This window comes from Crotalus tigris, unplaced genomic scaffold (assembly GCF_016545835.1).
Source record: "Crotalus tigris isolate CLP2741 ecotype Arizona unplaced genomic scaffold, ASM1654583v1 scf7180000024430.1745191, whole genome shotgun sequence".
Lineage (NCBI taxonomy): Eukaryota > Metazoa > Chordata > Lepidosauria > Squamata > Viperidae > Crotalus > Crotalus tigris.
In genome coordinates this window covers 1,207,268-1,220,627 of record NW_024100597.1, presented here as the reverse complement: position 1 = coordinate 1,220,627, position 13,360 = coordinate 1,207,268, and the positions used below count along the sequence as shown (strand labels likewise).

Here is a 13,360-nt window from a genome sequence, read left to right as displayed (position 1 = left end):
AATTGGGTATGTCTAGTTTAATGACAAGAAGGATGAGGGGGGACATGATAGCAGTGTTCCAATATCTCAGGGGCTTCCACAAAGAAGAGGGAGTCAAGTGATTTTCCAAAGCTCCTGAAGTCAGGACAAGAAACAATGGATGGAAATTAATCAAGGAGAGAAGCAACCTAGAACTAAAGAGAAACTTCCTGACAGAACAATTAACCAGTGGACCAGCCTGCCTCCAGAAGCGATGAATGCTCCAACACTGGAAGTTTTTAAGAAGAGACTAGATAGCCATTTGTCCGAAATGGTATAGGGTTTCCTGCCTGAGCAGGGGGTTGGACTAGATGACTTCCAGGGTCTCTTCCAACTTTATTATTATTATTATTATTATTATTATTATTATTATTGTTGTTGTTGTTGTTGTTGTTGTTGTTGTTGTTGTTATTGTTATTTTAGTGAAGAAATCACTAAAATCACTAAACTTCACCCAGTGGAGTTTGCCTTTAGTCTTGTGACCAAAAGAAAAAAGAAAAAAATATGTACACTCAATAAATTAAATCATATTTAAGTGTATACATGTAAAGATTTAAATGATATGACTGACTTTACAGATAGTTCTCAACTTACAATCACAATTGCTTCCAGAATTTCCATGGTTAAGCAAAAAAGTTGTTAAGTGAGTTTTGCTCCATTTGGTGGATCTTTCTTGCCACAGTTGTTAAGTGAATCACTGCAGTTAAGTTAGTAACATAGTTGTTAAGTGAATCTGGCTTCCCCCATTGACTTGGCTTTTGCTTGAGTTCACAAAAGTTGATCACCATCATAAATGTATGCCATGTGCCAAGCATCTGAATTTGATCACGTAACCATGGGATGCTGAAACGATTACAAGTGTGAAAAATAGTCACAAGACACTTTTTTCAGTGCTGTTGTAACTTCAAACAGTTACTAATGAATGGTTGTAATTCAGGGATTACCTGTACTTTGTTTGTGAGAAGCTAACATCAGAAATAACTCCAAATAATTTTCATTTATTCACAACTTGTTCATTTACTATAGAAAATCACAAACTAAATGCAATAGATAAGCCAATTTTTAAAATTAAATATTCTAATTAAATCCACCCCAGGAACCTTCTGGGTGGGAAAATTCAAAAGTAGTATCTATGATTCTGAAAGTATCTTTGGATACTAAAAAACAGAGGCAAAACCTTTCACTGTAATTTGTGTAATCTTGATTTATTAACTTGTGTAATAAAGCTTATATTATCATATAGATACATCTGCTCAGGTATATTTAAGAAAGGAGAAATGTTCAATGAAACAAGACAAAGTGCAAACATCTAAAATGGATTTTTTGAGGAAAAAATGCTGCTCAATGGAACAAAATATCCTGATTTAGATATAAATCTGCTACAGTCTGGTAGATAATGTATCGCTCAATAATTTTTATGCAAATTAAAGAATAAGGATCAAATCCCTTCCCAGCTTTGTAACAATGGGTCATTTGTTAAAGCAACTAGCATGATTCTGAGTCTTAATAATAGTGTTACCTCACAACATGTTTTTGAATATCCAATATTTGAAATTGGGGCATGATTTTAAACAATTTAATATTCAACATGTTATTTTTTTGTTTTGTTTTGGGTTTAGTTTTGCATTTTTCTTTCCTTATGTTGTTGTAAATCTTGACACACTGTTTCAATACAATAATATGTAGACAGTATTATAGTATACATATATTATATTGTTTAGATAACTTAGAGTATTGGAAATTAAAAAAGAGAAAAATATTCTACCATTATTAATTGTAACTTAAGATATCAGTATTACAAGCATAAAGTGATTTTTCATAAAAAAATTGAATATAACAGAAGAAAAGAAACTGCTGCAGATTACATCAAAATATTTATTATACAGTAATGGATTTGGTCTTAAGTTGGTAACTTAGTATTGATTATCTCCACTGTATAATTGTGTAACGTGTATTTTTTTTCCTGTTCAGTTGTGTTTGATTCTTGGAGAGGTCTGCAATTTTCTTGACAAGTCCCTGCGGTTTCCTTGGCAAGATGTTTCAGCAGTGTTTGCCACTGCTTCTTTTCTAGGGGTTAGCAAATATAATTGGCCCAAGGTCATCTAGCTGGCTTTGTGCCCAAGATGGGACTAGAACTCCCAGTCTCCAGCTTTCTAGCCTGGTGCCTTAACCACTACACCTACTGCTAACTTATAAATTGCCATATTGCATGATATATTGTATTTATGGGATACAATAGAGTGGAACCATTCTTTCTTATATTTGCTTCCATATATGGTGATAGTTTTGCCATTGCTGCTTATTCTCCAAGTTTAACTTCCCAATTAGATATTGTCAGAATAGTATCTCTCTTCCAGAGTATTTGACATTTTAGAATGTGGGTAAACAAGCTTCTAGTTTTCCTAACATTCCTTTTTAGGAAAACAAATCCTATATATAATGTTAAATATGTCCCTCTCTTCCCAGCAGTTAAAAACAATTACATTGAAGCCCTCTGGCAGACTTAAATACCTGCCTTATATAAAGGCAGAGATGTGAAGTAAGCAGCAGGTGTTCCCACAAGGCACAAGATCTTCTGTTCCATATCAAATATGGGGCTCTACACTTCCAAAAGTCTTCCAGCCAACTCGTGGGTGATTCACATACATACACATCCCTGAGTTAACTTGCTTCTGTTTTGGAATTTCTCATAGGTATCTAGTTGTTACCAAGTCTAATAACTGAATAATGGTGTAGGCTGATCTTTGATCTTACCCACTGAATTGTTTTATTTATTAGTTAAATTTAAAAAGCCACCCAGCTGATCACAACTCTGGATGGCATACAAGCTAAACGCCTTTATAAAGGTTTTTTTTTTGAAGCTACACAAAGAGCTCCTATTTTTAGAATCACAGTGAATTTCTTAGCAGCAACTATATTCCAACCAATATGTTTTTCTGATCTGCTAAGCAATATGTTCCATCTAAACTGATTTTTAATTTAAAGCATTGGTGGGAAGCTGACCATGCATATCTTAGCAACCATCTTATAGTTGACTATAATATATTGTCCAAATTCCAGATGTGTCCATTGGGCTAAAAAAAGATTGGGGAGCTCTTTACTAAACATTAGTTGACTCATCTGTCAAATAATCCGTCCGATAGCTGTAATAATAAAAGGAATTAAAGAAACAGAACTATCCATACAGTACAGTGTATGCATACTCTACAAAACAGTCTATAATCTGGAGCAACTGGGGTTGACTGAAGTGACTCTGGAGATATATGCATGCTCTTGGCAACAGCAGATATGGTGGGTTTAGCCAATGTTTGCCACTTCTGAAGGTGCGCTGTGTTGCTGGATGTGAAAAAGAAAAGAGGAGGAGGAAGCTGCACTATGAAAGGACACAACATGGGTTGACACAGAACCAGGGCACGGCTTAATGCAGATTTAGGAAGGATTTCAAAAACCAAACACAGAGTGTATTGTCAGGTAATTACTGTATGTGCCTGTTTAGTCTGCTATCCATATGCTGACTGGTGATGGAGTATTTCAAGATATTTGAAGCTCTATTCCTATAGTAACTTTAAAAATTGGTCTTGAACAGCCTGACAAACAAAGAGGATCTCCAGATAAAAAGCTGTCTTCTAACAAGCCTTAAGCAGAGACACACATTCCCCTGAAATTGCTAGGAATAGGAGTTTTTCATTTCCTTATTTTACAAATAGCAAGCATAGCTTGGAGCACTGAACTTTTCCCTTCATTTTCCAGTTGCAGTCCCTAAAGCTCAAATAATCCTCAGGTTGTATTTTTCATGAAATGTCAAAAACAAATGGACATCAATAAACCACGTTAAGGAAGAAGTGCAGTTCTTGAAACTTCTCAAAGACGTTTAAGCACCTCGTGGGAAGTCTATTTCTCCATTGTTTTCAGTACTATTATCACACGTCAGTAGGTCTTACATGGCTTTCTTGAGTAAAGATTTTTCAGTTTTCTGTAGAAGTTTTCAGTTTCAGTCATGGTTCAAATATAATTTTATTTTTGTAAGAACACTGGGTTTTTTTGACAATGCATGTCAGTCGTAGATCAGTGCCACTGAAATGAAACACTTGTTTCCGACTTTTAAAAAACATAATGGTGGATTAAAATGTTCTCTTCAATTTAGGCACAGGTATCTCCCAGCACTCAAAAGAGTAAGTAAGGCTTGATTGCAAAATAAAAATAAAATAAAGAAGGATTTACTTTCAATAATTAAAGAGAAAATTTCTCAGTGAAAAGGCATAGGGAATTGTTAACCAAAAGTGAGTTTATACAATAGAAAAAAGTAATCCGAATTGCTCTCAATAAATTTTGTTATTCACAACATATATCATGATACAGGTAGTCCTTGACTTATGATCACAATAGGGACTGGAACTTCTGTCACTAAGCAAAGTGGTTGTTAAGTGTGTTGCACCCAATTTTACAACCTTTTTTTTTTGCTCAGTTAAGTGAATCACATGGTTATTAAGTGAATCCAATTGAATTTGCTTGTCAGAACCAGCTCAGAAAGTTGCAAGTTGTAATGTGTGATCACATGATCCCAGGATACTGCAACCATCATATATACATGCCAGTTGCGAAACATTTGAAATTTGATTATGTGCCTGTGGGGACACTTTGCCAGTCATAAGTGTGCAGCTAGATGTAAGTCAATTTTTTAGCATAATCACTAAACGAATGATTGTAAGTCGAACGCTCCGTGTAGCAACAAGAAATACAAATTCACTTCATTATCCATTTTTAAAAACTATTTCATTGTAGGGGACACAGGAAAACATGTTTCAAATAAAGTCAAAGTTTACATTAATCAAACTGATTCAGTAATATCCATTATATCAGTATAGAAATATACTGATAGCATAAATACGGTGTGTGAACAAAAGTCAAAGCACATGGAGAATTTTTATATAAATTCAAACTGGTTATTTTCTCCTAAATACTTATTTGTCCATTTGACACATGACCTTTGAACATGGCTAAGTACAGTAACTTTTTTTCCTGAAAAAATGTTAATAACATTAATAAAATGTACTATGATTGACCTGTGGGCCTGACTTTTGACACACATTGTATTTATTCCAATATTAAAAAGGGTTGATCCAGTATCTACATAGGGGCAAACTATGTAACCCAATGTGGTCAGCAGCCCTCATGCTTCTTCCCCCAGCTCCCAGTGTTCTGTTGTTTGGATGGTTGATGGATGTAGGAGATAACATGAACCAAATCACTCATTTTACTCTTCAAAACTCTGGAGCTTCTCTCTCCATATGGGCCCTATCCCAATCTGTTTTGTACTGTGGTCCTCTGCACGCAGTCTGGGGAGCCAATGTTACTAATTCACTCACACTTTTTCGCTTCCTAAAATCAAAGTTAAGCCCTTGATTCCTTTGGACTCAAATGTAAACCTCAATGCATTCAGGCAATACAACCTTATTCCCAAGAAAAGATCCATTAGGTTACAATTAAAGTTCTTACTTCAGTTTCTAACGTAAGTTAACTAGACTAAATATAATCCAAGAATGCCCCATTTTTCTGAACAACTTGCAAAATATGAGTATGGGAAATGACATCAGTTGACTTATATTTCCTGCTCAGAAGAAGGAACCTTTAATTATGATGTCCAGAGGGTGGTGGTTTCTTTCCATTTTAGGTTACGAAATGTACATCCTTCAGTTGGCATTTGTCACTTTCAGAATGACATTATTCATCCATGCACAACCCAGAGTGGTCTAACTGCACATAGAAGGAAAGGGGCTACACTAGCACTACTTCCTGTTTGTTGAGACTGCATTTTCTTTTTTTTGGTCCTTCCCATGAAACAGCAAAAAGTGAGGAATTCTTGGAAAAGCTCCAAAGTGATTCTTTATTCAAACCTGCCTTGTGCCTCAGCTTGAACTAAGCAGATTATTGGCTAAAGACATAACCCTCTTTATGTAGTTCAACATTTGCTTTGATCACATTAAATTTGTCTTATATGGGAGGAACTACTTCAGGAACTGAATAAAAGATATACTTCAGGAAGCTGTACCTAGAGTGGTTCTAAATCCAGGTAATTCTGTGTTACAAATTCAGAATGTTATGCCTTCTTCATTCATGTCTTTTTCTTTTTTTATTTCACCACACTAAACTTATTATCCAAAAAGCAAAATAAAATAGAATAGAAATAAAATATCGACACAATCTTAAATATGTATAGAAGAAAAAACAAAGACATAGAAATATTGTATATTGAACAACCACAAACATGTTGATCATAATGCTTGATATTTTTCTTGATTCTTTGTGGGGAAAAAATAATTCAAATGTTGACAAATAATGCATAACAATAACTGTAACTCTTCTAATATAGCCTCTATGGCTCTTTGTTATCTTGATAGACTTCAAGTACTTGAGGATATAATCAAGAAGAACATATGCATATTTCATATGTAATAGTTGATCTACAGCTATATTAACAAACTTATAATGGCACAATAATTGAACAAGAACAAACATGTTAACTCAGAAGTAAGTAATTCTTATTTATTTTGGGGAATGGTCTCCCTAAGTCAATTTTTGCTTACAATGGGCCAACACGTCTAATGATAAGAAATGCTAGGAACTGTAATTCAACATCTTGAGAGCTACAGATTCCTTATCGCTTAAATGCTACTCAAGCATTAGAATATCCAGAACCCTTTCTCTGCCAGTGTTATATAAATGATATAGGTAGTATAGGTAGTCCTTGACCTATAACTATAATTGAGCCGGGAATTATTGTTGTAAGTCATTGTGGTCATATGTTGAAGCATCATGTGACCAAACTCAATTTTTTGACATTTTTTGCAACAGCCTTTAAGCAAATACAACCATTGTTAAGCAAGTACGGCAGTTATTAAGTGAATCAATTTTGCCCAGAAGCTGGAAATTGGCAAAAAATATCACAAATTATGGTCATATGACTATATGTAAAGGTGAGCCTGTTGCCAAATACCCAAAATGGGAACACATGACTTTAAGAAGGGTGAGTGCGACCATCAGAATTTAAAAAATGGGTCCTTAGTAACTTCAGGGTGGGTCCATTGTAACTTTGAACAATCATTAAGTGACTAGTTGTAAGTCAAGGACTAGATGTACAAATGTAGGTGTGTTGTTCCAAAGCAAAGACTGCATTATCATTGTCTTCAGAAGCTAATATATATAGTTACATGCACAGATGCTGATGTGTTGAGTGTTCTAATATTCTAACATAGTCTAAAAGGGACTTTAGCACTAATTATTTTTAGTAGTCACTTAGAAATTTAACCACTAGTATTATAGGTTGTTAGATATATTCATAATATGCTATATAGTTCCTGTCTCATCCATGGAATTAGAAATAAGGAAAAGGGATTTCCCTTCCCCATGCATACTTGCAGTGAAATAAAAATCAGCATTGTTAATAACTTCAGGCACACAATAGCACTGTAGATAAGGGTAGGCAGTTCCAATTTCACTGTAGAGCATCTGGACATCTTTCCCACCCATCACATTGCTGCAAGAGCTGATATAAGGTATTATATATATATTATATATATATTTTATGCAAATTTTCCAGCATATATATATATGTGTGTGTATGTATATGTGTGTGTGTGTGTGTGTGTGTGTGTGTGTGTGTGTGTGTGTGTGTGTGTGTGTATTAAATGTTCTGCATTTGCATTAACAAAATCTACAGGAGAATAATAAGCCAGAGAGCAATAACGTGTTATTAAAACAGAGAAAAAAATATTTGGTGTGATATTAGCCATTCAGATATTGCTCACCCCATTATTTTTAGAGATTCCTGTTTTGTTTTGTTTTTTCTGGCTGGGTCCAAATGATTAATTTTGTCTCCAAAACAAAACACTGCTATGTAAGTTGCTGTTAGTCTAGTCTTGTGGGAAACTGATGTTAAAATAGTTACGTGCTCTATGCAAACCAGAACCAGGTTCACATTAGAAGAGCTCACTGGCAAAGTATCCTCATAGATCAGGGAGTGAGATCCATACTGATGTTTCCCCCTTTTACTTTCTCACCAATCCATTTGCTTCTGGCTTTAGCTGTTGGCAATTGCTGGATATACAATGCCTGTTTGATAACTTTAAGACCTAAACAGGCTAGAAAATTACTACATCTGATCCAAATCACCAGGGAAATTGAAAATAGGATTCAGTTTTTTAGTTATCGCCAACGCCACCAGATAACCCCATGGACAGAGGACTGGTTGGATGGATGAGTTAATAGCTAGAACTGTTGCCTACTTCTTCTGCTCTCAGATGCCTGGTTGAACTGCTTCTGCTGTCAGACTTGATTGAATAATGGCTAAATTGGAATTTAACTCCTAAGTTGTCTAAGGTCAAATCTGTCTCCTGCTTCACACTGAGACCTACATATATTTTCCATCTGTACTGATATTAAATAGATGTGGAGTTCTGTTCATTTCAGTGGTTCAAACTTTTCTTTGCGATAACACACCAATAAACTGAAAAGTATTAGTGGAAAAGTATTTAGTGTATTCTCCAGGATATGGTATATTATACTGTATTATACAGGGCTTTTTTTGTCATAGAACACCCATAACGGAGTTCCGGCACCTTTTTTGGATGGAACCTTGTAGGGTAGGCAAGGCGGGTTGTATGACATGTGTGAGTTCCAGCACCTGTTTTTTTTTTTTTTTAAACAGAAAAAGCACTGGTATTATGAATAGGGAGAGGATAATTTTAAACCTCACTGGCTGATGTTTTCTTCCAAAGATTAGCTTAAAATTGTTACTATTGCTAAAAACTATTGGCCAAATCTCCTGATGGAAAGCTCTTAGCAGTTCTACCAAGGATTTCTTCCTTTAATCCAGCTGTAGAAAAATATAAAAGAGGGTGCTTTGGAGCTTCTATTTAGAATTAACTCTTTGTTCTTTCTTCTTCCATTCCCCCCCTTTTTTTTTTCTTCAGGGGAACAGACTTCATAATTTTGTGAGAGACATAAGTAAAACACACCAGAGTGTATACTCCTCCTAGGGTCACCCAAAGTATAAAGGCTATTTCAGTTGCCCAAATAAAGGAAGCAGTTACCTGTAATAAGCAGCATCAATATAGGAAGATACTAGAGGCAGGTAATCACCTTAACGAAAGCAACATAAGCATCATTACATACTGGGTGGGGGAAGTCAACAGTAAACCACTCCTGTATTTTACCAAGAAAACCATATGGGTAGACAAGATAAAGTGACTGATGATAGGGGCCTCAGTTTCAATGATACTTAACATACTACTAGTGTTTATGATGTGACTAAAGTAAAACCTTTCAGGCATCTAGTTGCTGATATTACCATCCAGGAAAATATAATTTGAAGCTTCAAAAGCATAATTTTAGTGGGAACATGGAATATAAAAAGCACAAACGTGAGAAAGTTCAAAGCGAAGATGAAATTAATTTTGTTGACATTTTGAGTACCAACAAATTCAAGTAGATTGAAGTTGAACACTTTCAGTCCAAAAAAAAAATCATGTTTACTACTCAGGGTATGAAAAATAAAGAAAAATATTTCATAATACAGAAGAACTTGGCAAAGACAGTCCTTGAGTATAATACAGTAAATGGCTGAATAATATCAGTTAGATTTTGCAGACAACCCTTTAATATTATGATTATTCAAATTTATGCCGCAATCATTGGTGCAGAAAAAAAAGATGAGTTTTATGACCAAATTCATTCTGAAATGGATAAAACAAGCAAATAAAGTTGTGCTACTTCTGGTTGGACACTGGAATGCCAATGTGGGAAATAGTAAGAAGGAAAATGCAGCTGGGCTTTATGGACTACAAAAGAGAAATGAAGCAGAACAACTTATCAACTTCTGCCAATCTGATGGTTTCTTCACTGATAACACCTGTTTCAGTCAAGCCAACAGCACCAGATGGAGCACACAGGAATCATATTGACTATATTATTGGTACAAGAAGAAGAAATATTGAGTTATAATAACAAAGGCATGATTGAGGGCTGATTGTGGAATAGATCACAAATTGTTTATATGCAAATTTCAAGTCAAGTTAACATGGAGGGACAGAACCAGCTAGTTTCCATAATATGATCCTGAATATATATCTACCATTTTCAAGAAGAACACCAGAAACTGCAATTTACTTCTGAACCTTATTAATAGATAGCCAGATGAATTGTGGAATTAAATCAAAGGATATAATGATGCGTGGGGATGACCTTGAGAGACAGGGAGAAGAGAGGGCAGCCAGAGGCAACTTAGATCACATGAGGAATGTGCGCAGGGCAAAACAGCTCAGAAGCAATACTCCCCAGTTTCTTTGGGCTGTAAAGGAGACTGGACAAGCGATAAAGGTACTTTCAGATTTGCAAGATTCTGTTACTGTAACCTTACAATAAAGTAGAATTGGCTCATCTGGTCATGCTTCCTGTCTGGTCTACCTCAAAAGACTGACAAAGAAATTGTTAAAGATGAATGTGAAAAGATATTACCACAGACCCAGAAACAGAAGACAGGAAACTTGGTGTTAAAAGAAATGCTAGAAATTACCCAGAGGAGAGAAGCAAAACCAAGAAAGATTGCAGCAAGCTCAGTTTGGGTACTCCACGGTTTGCTGATGTTAAGCTGCACCTGTTTCCAGTTTCTTTCTGGGTGCAATCCAAGACGTCAGTTATTAAAGCCTGAATTACTTGTGGGTACAGGCCTGGTTACTTGTGGGACTGCCTCTCCCTGAAGGAATTTGCCTTCTCCACCTGGTCTGAGAGGGTAGGTGTATTCCAGGTCCCTTCCTTAAAGTTGGACCTATTCAATGCACCTTTTTGATAGCAGGCACTACTCATTGGAACACTCATCCCCCTAAGAAGTGGCAGGACTTTACCCTCCTAGTCTTCCAAAAAGCCTTGGTCTTTTCTTGCAAGCATAGGAGTAGTTTGTCACTGGAGACCAGAAAAGTTCTTTGTTGGACATGAGAGCTGTATTATTTTGGGGGATGTACTTATACTTTTATTTTTATTTTTATTCTTTTTATTATTGCTTGTAAGCTACTCAGGACTATGCTACATAAATTGGATGGCTCTGTAAACCAGATAGATAGATAGATAGATAGATAGATAGATAGATAGATAGATAGATAGATAGATAGATAGATAGATAGATAGATAGATAGATAATAGACAGACAGACAGACAGACATGTGGAAGACAGACAAAGAGAGACAGAGAGAGATGTAGATCTCAGGAAGAAATTTACCCATTTCAGAAAGAAATAGAGCAGTATAATGATAACATCTGTAAAGACATCGAGAGTAGATAAAGAAAAAATCCTCAAAAACATTTTCCAAATGATACCTGAAGTCAAAAGTGGCTCCAACTTCAAATCGCTGTGGTAAAGAATGCCAATGGGTAGATAGTAACTGATTCAGAGAAGATCAAATAGAGATGGAAAGAATATATATTGACATTCTGTTTAGTAGATTGTCAACACTCATGAAAACTTAGCAATTTTTTTTACAATAGTCTCTAGTTCTAATCTAGGCAACAAAGGTAGATCAATATACTGGAAATTACCAAATTGAAAGGCTACAAGAATTGATAGAACATTTACAGAAATATGGCAAGTAACAGAAAAAGATTCTTTAACAGATTGTGCAAGCTATTAGATTATACTCTTAATTTCACATACCAGCAAAACAATGGTTAGGACTGCCAACCATAGGAGTACATAATAGGAGGTGCCAGATATTCAAGCTGATTTTAGAAAAGTGTGGGGAACAAGAAACATTGCTAATGCACAATGGTTAATTGAGAAAGCCAAAGACTATTCAGAACAAGTCAACATGTGTTTTGTTGACTATAGAAAGGCCTTTGATTGTGTTATTCATACCAAGCTGGGGAAATTCCTTTGGAAATTGGGAATCCCACAATAATTCATTGCCTAATGCAAAATGTTTACATAAGCTAGGAAGCCACAGTGTAGATTAGGGGTTCCCAACCAGAGGTGCTCGCACCCCTGGGAGTGCGAGACAATATTCCAGGGGGAATGAAAACTTAGGTTTAGAAGTTCCAAATTATTTTTTATTTTCACATCATTCAAAATTTGTTTAAATAAGTTTATTACTTTTGTAAGGGGTGGAAGAATATATCAGAAGCGTTCTAGGGGTGCGGGGTATAGAAAAGGTTGGAAACCGCTGGTCTAGATGGAACATGGTGAAACAAATCGACTCTACATCAGTAACAATATGAGACAAGGCTATATGTTTGCTTTTCATTTATCCAAATTATATGAGAAATATATATTGAAGGAAATTAGGATGGAAGAAAATGAGTGTTGTTTTAAAATTGGAGGGGAAAAAACCCAGCTCCAATAATGAAAGCCAAGAAGCACAATGAAAGGACTACAGTTAAATATAAAGACCAAATTAATTACAGCAGGTTCAGCAATCAACCATGAAAGTACTGAAGAGATGGCTAGCTTCTGCCTTTAGGATTGACTACTAATAATAAAGGAACCAGTCAAGAAATATATTGCAAACTAGAGTAACAGTGAAAACCTTGAAAAAGGCATTCAGATGCTGCAATGGGGCTATATGGACAGAAGTAAAGTCATGTTATAATAAAAATAATCTATACTTGGGCAATTCTTTTTCTACATGAAGAATGCTATTTTAAAAAAATAAAACAGCTTCACATTTAACCCTGAAACTACACAAGTGTCAGTTCTTATTTCTAGCTTACAAGGTTTGCTGTCATATAGAATTCTATTCCTAGGAGAGTTTATGAATAACAAATACCCATACTGAAGGGTATTGTATGGGGGGTGATATGAATAGTACTAATCCATTTTTACTCAAGTTACAAAATTGTGAGAAGACATCGCTCCATGTACCATTTCTCCACCTAGTAGAAATGGTTGCCAGTGAATTAGATTATGGAAAGGAGTCCACTTGATATACTGATGTAGTATCATTTGCTTTTTTAACTAGATATTTACTGGATATAGGACATCTAAGTATGATGAATTGATGCTCTGTCTCTCACATAATGACCAATTAGACCAGGGGTGTCAAACTCAATTTCATCGAGGGCTGCATCAGCATTGCGGTTGCCCTCGGGGGGTGGGGGTGTGTGGCCAGGATGGGTGCGGCCTACTGGGTGGGTGTGGATGGAGTGGGGGTAGCCTACTGGGTGGGCATGGCCAGCTCTACATCATTCGCGTCAAGGGTGCCTGTGGGGGCCTAGGCAGGAGTGGGACAGATCTGAGGGTCTCTGGCAGAAGGGGGTGGGACCGGGGCAAGCGTCAAGGCATGGTCCATTTCTTCTTTCC

At 35.9% G+C, this 13,360-nt stretch overlaps 1 long non-coding RNA gene across 1 annotated transcript; it reads left to right on the top strand.

The window, feature by feature from the left end:
• Window positions 1-347: 347 nt before the first annotated feature.
• On the top strand, window positions 348-12,870 carry LOC120302374. The gene is made up of 3 exons (XR_005555121.1): window positions 348-6,088; window positions 6,417-6,546; window positions 8,988-12,870. It is a non-coding gene; the product is annotated as an uncharacterized LOC120302374 (long non-coding RNA).
• The last annotated feature ends 490 nt before the right edge of the window (window positions 12,871-13,360 follow it).